Below are 9185 nucleotides of genomic sequence, written 5' to 3'. Positions count from 1 at the left end.
TACACTATACTGCACTATGCTGTATTACACTATCTTATACCATACTGCAGTATATTATTCTACACTATACTGCACTATGCTGTGCTATACTATATTATACTGTGCCTCACTATATTATGCTGCACTATACTACACTATGCTATATTATACTATACCACACTATGTTATGCTACACTATACCATACAATGCTTATACTGTACTGTACTACATTATGCTACACTATGCTACATTATAGTATACCACAGTATATTACCTTAAACGATACTACACTATTCTACACTATACTATACAATGCTATCTTATACTATGCTGTACTATATTATGGCATACTACACTATGCTATATTCGACTATACCACACTATAGTTTGCTTCACTGCACTGCACTCTACCACACTACATGACACTGCACTACACTCTACAGCACTGCACTACACTGCACTGCATTACTCTATGCTGCTCTACGGTGACCGCACTACCCCACACCACACCACACTACACTCTTCTTTCACAGCCTCTCTCCAGTACAGAAGAAGGAACAAGGTGTGGAGTCAGGAATGGACATGTGCATGATTTAAGGCAGGCCTCACCTCCCTCTGTGCCTGCCTTTTATCTATCACACAGGGACTGTAGCATGCCCCTGGTCTATAGGCCAGAGCTGTTATAGTGACCAGACGCAGTCTGAGAAGCCACTTTGAGACGCTGAGGTTCTGTCCGTAGAGCCCTGTGATCCTTTGAACTGTGTACGTCGGAATTCACTGAACATCATGTACCTATTGGGTGACTGAGTAACTGACCCCCTCTCTCTTCCTTCCTCTTTTTCTTCAATACTGTTTGACCAATCTGGAAAGGTTTGATCCCCATTTTTTAAAATCCCAGGTGGCCACAGCAGCTGCCCCAGCCCTGTGCCTATCTAGGCCTGTTGTGGAGCTGTCTGCACTGCCCTTGCATGTGGCTGCTGACGTTTCCGTGGAGCCTCCGGCCTGCACAAGCACGTAGGGTGTGACAGCCTCCTGAGGCTGCCATCGCGAAGGACCGCAAACATGCGGCTTAAAACAACAGAAATGTCCTCCCTCACAATCCCAGTGTCCTGAGGCCTGAAATCAAGGTGTCAGCAGGACCCTATTCCCTTGGAGGCTGTGGATGGAATGTCCCTCACCCCTCCCAGCTTCTGTGACTGTCGTCGGTCCTGGGAGTCACCAGGCTTGCAGCTGCACAGCTCCCATCTCTGTCTATAGTGCTATGCTAAACGATACTATAGCATATTGAGCTACGCTATCGCGTGCTATGCTATATTGCACTGTGCTATACAACACTACACTGCGCGATACTATGCTCTACTGCACTACACCACGCCATCCCATGTTATACCCCACCATGCTGTATTATGCTACCTATGCTGTGTCGTATTCTACTGTACCTAATGTAGCACTTGACAGAGTGCAGTGCAGTCTAACAGCATCCTGTAGCATTGCCATTACGTGGCCTTCTCTCTGTGTGTCCATGTGCTTTTCCCTCCTTAGCAAACACAGCTATTGGGTTAAGGGCCTGTGAAAAGACCTCATATTAACTTGAGCATATCTGGAAAGACCCTATGCCCAAACAGTCACATTCATAGGTACTGGCATCAGGATGTCAGCATAGTTTTAGGGGGACACGATTCAACCCACAACACTGAGAAATTATCCCAGAAGCACCTCTGTCCTCCCCTGTCCCTAGAAACACTGTCACCCCGGCACAATATGTGCCCCTGGGGAGGGGAGGCAGGCACCCCATGGCTTTCCTCCAGGTAGAAAGGAAGCAGTGGGTGACAGTGGTGTGCCCGCTTTGGGGGAGGCCACCCATCTCAGTGGGTCTTCCTTTCCTCACCTGTATCTGTTCACTCCCAACGTGAACCAGCAGAGGTGGTTAATAAGCAAAGGAACTAATTACAGAAAAAGGAGTCACAAGTTTCAAGACCTAGTTAACACGGGAGGAGTTGGGTGGAGGGACCAGTTCGGAGGCCATTCACCTACAAGCTCATGGAAGCTTCGGTCAGCGATGACAGTGCTGACAGGGACCAGGTGGGAGATAGTCCACCGTGCAGAGCAGGGAGGGCACTGCGTCCTGCTACCACCTGCCCCACAGCATCCCAGGACCACCTCCAGGGTGGGTTTCCAGCAGGTTAGATGCCCTTGATGGAAGGACACCAGATGCTGCCATGTTGGGTTTCACTGTGCACAACAGACCCATGGACCAACCTCCTACCAGGGAAGAGCAAGGGGAGGGGGTGGGGAATTGGGTTTCCTGCATCTGTCTGCAGTGGGGAGCACCTGCACCTTTCCTGCACGGGGTCACGTGCTGTGCTGTTGCGTTTCCAACAGGTGCAGCCAGCTGCATGAGCAAACCTTGTAGTGGACGAAGCAAAGGAAACAGATCATGGTTGTGCCATCTTGGTGACTGCCGTTCTCTGTGTACATGTCTGGAAATGTGCTAGTCACACCATTTATTTAACTCCGAGAACCTTAACAAACTCCACTGTCAAGTTAAAGTAACTGTTCATTTTCTAAAAGACTCACTCAGGGCTGGACAGAGACGCCTGAGGGGAAGGTCAGCTAGAACCCTGAGTCCTTGCAGGACATACTGTTACTGAGATGGAGACCCCTTCCCCAGCCCACAGCCAGTAAGAAACCAAGCACGACTAGAAGACTATGGATGTCACTGTGTTTGGGGTGGAGGGAGGAGCATCCAGCTAGTGGTCCACAAGGAAACAGCATCTCTCCAAAACCAGGGGCACAGCAGCAGGTCCGACATGACCTCCACAACCTTGGCCACAGCAGGTGGTGGTCAGGGGCCTCTGCAGCATGCTTAGCAACTTCGTGGTGGCAGGAAGACTGGACCCTCGATCACTTTGCTCCTGGACATCCTGGTGGCCATTGAGCTCGGTAGCAGTTCCTCCACCGGTAAGCACCAGCAGCAGGGCGCTGTTGAGTGGGTGATGGCCCTTCCATGCTGGCTTCATGCTCGCCTGTGGACTCCCTACACCTTCATCCACTGACAGCCTCAGAATGGTCATACGTGTGCATGCTAGACAAGCAAAAGCTACCTCGCCGTGGGTAAGACGGTGGACGCTGACGTCGAATCCAGGTTCAAATCCCTGCCCACTGTGTCCCTGCTGTGACGGGGAAGTTGGTCTCCCCGTCTTTGCCATGAGAGCACTGTCATGCTGACCCCACTGTGCCGACGTGGTAAGTGCTGGGATAACACCGAGTGGAGGGCATGGCCGAGCATCTGGTACCTGGAAGAGCCAGAAAGACAGTGGACATTAGCGTCATCACTATCAACGTCCTGCCCCCCCGCCCCACCATCCATTTGCCCTTCCGACAGGCGCCCGCTCCTCTCCCGAGAGGTGCAGCCACTAAACAGCCCTGTCAGGAGGTGGAGGGCAGGAGGAAGGAGTGCCAAGGACATTATCCTCCCAGGCCACCCCCGACTCAGGGGCACAGCCAGTCCCAACATGGGGCACCTCCTGTGGCTGAGCTCCCGTGGGACAGCCTCACAGTCCTGCTCCGACCGGGGACATCTCTGCACCCTACTCTAGCACTTGCTGGTCTCTGTGTGATCACCCCACCCGCTTCGAGTTCTTAGCTCTTCCACACGCACGTGAGAAAATGCTCCGGATTAATCTCTTCCTGCTGTGAGCACTCAGAATGGCTTTCTGATTGGACCCAAATCAGTACTGGGCGTAGTCTTCTCTCTAGAAAACAAAGGTCCTGCAGCCTTGAAGGTCTCCATCCTCCCCTGAGAGTGAGGTGAGGCTCAGTGATAGAAGGTGCCCTAGGAGGGGTGGCCATGGTGGGTCTGCAGTCTCTGCCAAAGTACAGGGTCGGCAATCAGCCCTCGGAGCCCTCGGAGTCCTCAGGGCCCTTGGCCACCAGGAGGCCCTGACCAGGCAGATGGAGTCTTTGTTACAGAGCTGGGCCCAAGGGGAGGGGCAGATGTGTGCCGGGGACTGAGGGCTGCGGAACCACCCTGGAAGCAAATATTTGTTTCTGCAACAATCTCCATTCCCCAGAGTGCAGATAAGATTAGTGTGGCACTGCAGATAAAGAAAAATCGAATTTCACCTGTTGCCCTTGGCCCCACCTAGGCTCAGCACCTACCCATCTCAGCCGCAGGGGCAACCCTTGTGCAGGTGAGCCCAATCACCTCCCCCACTGCTCCAACAGAGCTGCTCGTGCAGCCAGCAGCAACACAGCTCCCACCTCTGAGAACAGCCGCCTGCTAAGACCTCGGACAAGCCAGAGGAAAAATGCAGGCAGACAGGAGCCGAGGCAGCCGGGCAGCTGGGCAGACCTGGGCAGGGTGGGCAGCGATGCTGCAGTGGCACAGGAGGGCTTCTTGTGTGCCCCCCCAACCATCCACCATGCTCTGCTGGTTGCCCCTGTGGACAGGACAGGACCTACTTGGGCCCCACTCATGCACAGCAGGCTCTTCCTTGGAGCCATCCTCCCCCGGCTCTCGGGGGCTCCTCCCAGCCTTCCTGGGAGCTCCTTCCAGCTCCTTGGTGGCTTCTCTGTCACGCTGGCAAGCACCGCATCCCCCAGCCCTGGCCGGGCTCCCTTTTCTCCTCTCTCCCTGACACCTACCTACCACCCACTACCATGGCTTCAGTCTGCACTCATTGCCTTCTTCTCCCAAACTTACGTTCTTTTCTTTTCTTTTCTTTCTTTCTTTCTTTCTTTTCTTTTTTTTTTTTTGACAGAGTTTCGCTCTTGTCACTGAGGCTGGAGAACAGTAGCGTGATCTCGGCTCACTGCAACCTCCCACTCCCGGGTTCAAGCGATTCTCCTGCCTCAGTGGCCTGTGTAGCTGGGATTACAGGTGCCCACCACCCCCTCCCCCCCAGCTGATTTTTGTATTTTTGGTAGAGAAGGGGTTTCACCATGTTGGCCAGACTAGTCTCAAACTCCTGACCTCAGGTGATCCACCTGTCTTGGCCTCCCAAAGTGCTGGGATTATAGGCGTGAGCCACCGCACCCGGCCTAAACTTATTTTCAACCCAAATCTTTCCCCCAGGCCCCACTGTGTATTCCCGGGTACCTTCCTATTGAATATCTCCAACGAGTTACCCCTTAGACTCATCCAACTTAATCTACCCGAGATGGAGCTCACCTGCTCTATGTACCCTCACCTGACATGGCTCTCTCTCCCCTGCCTTCCACAGGTGACGCCTGCCCGTCCCAAGCCGCTCATGCGGGACAGGGTGTCCTCTCACCACTTTCTCTCACATGGCCTCACATCCAAGCCCTGTCCCACTCCCACCAGCCCACATCTGCAGCAAACCTACTTCTCTGCAACATGGTGTTCCAGCCCCCCCAGCCATATCCTGGCTTCCTGCCAGGCCACCCCAGCTGCCTGCCCACTGTCTCGCCACTGAGACTCCCCCTGCACCCATGTTATAATTTATACATGAGCTGGGTGTTCTTTCAAAAACCCAAACCAGGTGAGTTACTGGATGAGCCCTTCCTGGTCTGTCGAAGACGTGGTCCAGGGCCCCCTCCCCACTGTGTTTCTCTCCTCCTGGGCCCCTTACTCACTAAGCACCCCCACTTGGCCCAGGGCAGGCACCATTAGCAGAGCTGAAGGCTCAACTTGTGGGCTTGGGGGCTGACTCAGAAAAGGCGACGTGAGCACACCCGCATCTTCGCCTATTTCAGAAGAGAAATTCAGGGCTCTGCAGCCTAAAGCCATCAGACCCAAGGGGACATCCGTGGGGATTCTCATCCTTGAAGACGCAGAAGCCCCCACCCCACTACTTGAGGCCGCGACGAGGAAACCCACCTGCCAGGCACCTGCAGGCCTCCACTGGCCCCTCACTCCCCTCTCCATCCAGTCGTCTTGAGTTCTAAGGACCGTCACAGGTCATAGTCCCAAGCGCTCAAGAGAATGGAGGTGTGGGGGTCCCAGGCAAAGAAACCACCTGGTGTCACCGAGAGAAGCAGAGGAGATGATCAGGGGCCCGGAGTCCCAGACGAACAGACAACCATGAGGATGTGGGGTCTGAATGCTCTCCTCATGACCAAACACACTGAACTGTCACCAGAAGACTCCATTCCTAGTCCTGGCTGTGTCACCAACCAGCCAGGTCACTAGGCAGGTCTCCCTGCCCCTCTGAGCACAGCTGCCTCTCCTGGCAGAGCCGTGGGTCGAGTTGGAAGCTCACGCGGCCCCTTTTGGCTCTGACACTCCACTGTCTATGAGTCACTCCGGCTTCCGGTGGTTTGTCACTGAGGCTCACCGGGAAACCAAAGAAAGAACATCCGCAGCCCAGGGTAGCGAGTTCACGGGTGCCAGGTCCGGGACTTGCGTAAGGAGGCCCGGCGACCTTCAGCACCGCGGCGACTCAAGGTGGTACTTTTCCACTGCTGGTGGGCACAGGCCCTCTAACGCATGGCACAGGCACCTGCATTAAAACGATGTTTTGATGATGTTGCAGGACTTAGATCTACCCTCAGACATGAAAACAAATAAGAGCCCTGGCCTGGTATTGTTGGAGCAATTCCCTGGATTCCGTGTCGAGTCGAGTCCTGCACGGAGGGACAGTCAGGGCTCGCTGGTTACCTGGCCTTGAGTCACCACCAGCCTTCTCCCAGAGCCTCTGACTCATGGGCATGTTATTTGGGGAAAGAGTCACAAAACCATCACCAGCTCCTTCCTCTCGCTCCTCCCAGCTCCACACTTGGCCATCACGGAGTGTTTTTGTTTCACTGCAGTAATCCAGATGAACCCTAATTGTGTTTGTATATCCCAAATGGGAGGTGTCAAACAATCGGAATTCTCTGCATTCGATTTGTAGGACTAAATGGCAATTCCTTACAGAATGGGTTTAGGTTCCAGATTCATCTGAAAGCAAAACACTTCTAGCTCTGACATCTGTGGAACAATAAATTCATGTTTTCAGTGTTCCCCTGGCCAGGCCTGATCCTGAGGAATCCTCAGTGAATCCATCCTCCACGTCATTTCTGCTCCCGAAGTCAGGACAGATGGGTTCACCAGCAAACATCCTCTACCGAATCCTGGTTGACCAGCACCTTTTCTTCCCAGTGTTTGTAGGTGGAATTTTCCTAAGCCACACGCACCCTGCCGGCCATGGGCCGTGCTCTGATGGGAAGGGCAGTCTCGTGGGAGTGACGCACAGGGCCTTTGCCATCAGACACCCCTGTTCCAATCCTGGTGCCCCCACTCTGCCTGAGGTCAGCAAAATGGGGCACTCACAAATCCTACTTTAGAGGGTTTTCTTCTGAGTACTCAGTGAGTATTCATGTAGAGAAATTAGCCCAGCTCCTTCCCCACAAGGACCTCAACAATCCTGTCCGTGATTGTCATCCAGGATGAACTGCTGCTTACTTATAACCAGAAGAGTTAGAACTCGTTCTGAACCTCCTGAGGCCAAACTGCCACAAAATTCCAAACAAATAAAATGTGAATGAATATTTGAAGACATGGTCTTGGAAGCCTGACTCTTTAAGAGCTTGCTTTTAAGTGAAATATGTACACACACACACACACAAAGCGGAGAGAGGGGGCAAAGCAAAGATGTCCTTGAAACTTAAATCATGCGGCTTTTCCGTCCGAGAAAAACACAGGTCTTCCCTTGATATTTGGAGGCAATTCCTTGTCTCTATTCCCTGGCATTTCTTTGAGAACAGGCTGAAGAAAGGGGCTGTAATGCAGCTAAAAATCCAGGCTGCATGCATTCGTAGTATTTGGGGTAGGGGGAACTCGAGAGAAAGAATCCTGCAGAACCATGAGTCCAGATGAATCAAAATGTCTTTCTAACTATTTGGCTACCAAACCAAACAGAAATTAAATGTTCACCCTCCCAGATCTTCCACTTCAAGAAGCTTTTTGTTGCTTCTGTTTTGGAGCCCACCACATTACATACAAATGCTACACAAGGGGTCCCACTCATCGAATACCGTGACCCCCTGTCTTCGCTGAAGGTCAGCTTCACGTAACTCCGAAATAGCAACACCGAAAATCTGAAATTATGGCATCTGAGACATTTTATATCAAAAGTTACACTTCTTCTTGCAATTGAAGGGGAAAACGTCAATAGATTCAACATAAAAGCATAACATTTGGTACATCAACCAAACGTAACATTTAAAAAAATTAAATAGGAATCTTGAGACGTGCTTGTAATACATGTCATAAAGAAAGGTGATATGCCAAACTACAAAAGTTACAGAAAAAACCCACTAAGATGCAGACAGAAAAATGGAAAAGGCAGCTAAATGGACAGAAAAGGAAATAAAAATCGCTAATAAAAAATTAACTGCATTAGTATAAAAGAAGTATAGTTAAAATAGCAAGGTGGTGTTTTTGCCTATCAAATTAGCCAGGGCATGTTAGGGATGTGTACACAGCCCTACAGAGGGTTGGTAAGGTATGCTGGCGGGAACATAAATTTATTTAACCTTTCTGCAAAATAATGGACTCACATTAATCATACACCTTGAAACAACACCCTTGCACTTTGGTACACTAGCTGTAGTGCGAGTAATCTATCTGAATGAACCAATGAAAAATTGCTAACAAAAACATAGTATTTTGTTGACAAAGACAGGTATCAAAACCTCATTTGTAATAGCAAGCATGTTAAATCAAAAACGCATGCCCAAATCATGAAATATTATTCAACCACTTTAAAACCCTGCTTACAAAGAATCTTTAAGAGTGGAGGAAAATTATATGATAATACCAGAAGTAAAAATAAAAATGAAGAATATTAAATTTTAATAGTCCATAAGCTCAACGATTTAAAAATAGGAATAGGGAAAAGACTGAGGGGAATACATTCATATTTTGGAGTAGTCATTGCTATGATCCTCCTTTTATTTCTTTTTCTCATTTAAAAAGGTTGCTGTATTTTTTTTTTATTATACTTTAAGTTCTAGGGTACATGTGCATAACGTGCAGGTTTGTTACATATGTATACATGTGCCATGTTGGTGTGCTGCAGACTGGATTAAGAAAATGTGGCACATATACACCATGGAATACTATGCAGCCATAAAAAAGGATGAGTTTGCGTCCTTTGTAGGGACATGGATGCAGCTGGAAACCATCATTCTTAGCAAACTATCACAAGAAGAGAAAACCAAACACGGCATGTTCTCACTCATAGGTGGGAACTGAACA

Source organism: Piliocolobus tephrosceles, chromosome 8 (assembly GCF_002776525.5).
Source record: "Piliocolobus tephrosceles isolate RC106 chromosome 8, ASM277652v3, whole genome shotgun sequence".
Taxonomy (NCBI): Eukaryota; Metazoa; Chordata; class Mammalia; order Primates; family Cercopithecidae; genus Piliocolobus; species Piliocolobus tephrosceles.
The sequence above is the reverse complement of the archived record's forward strand: the minus strand, read 5'-3'. Positions refer to the sequence as shown.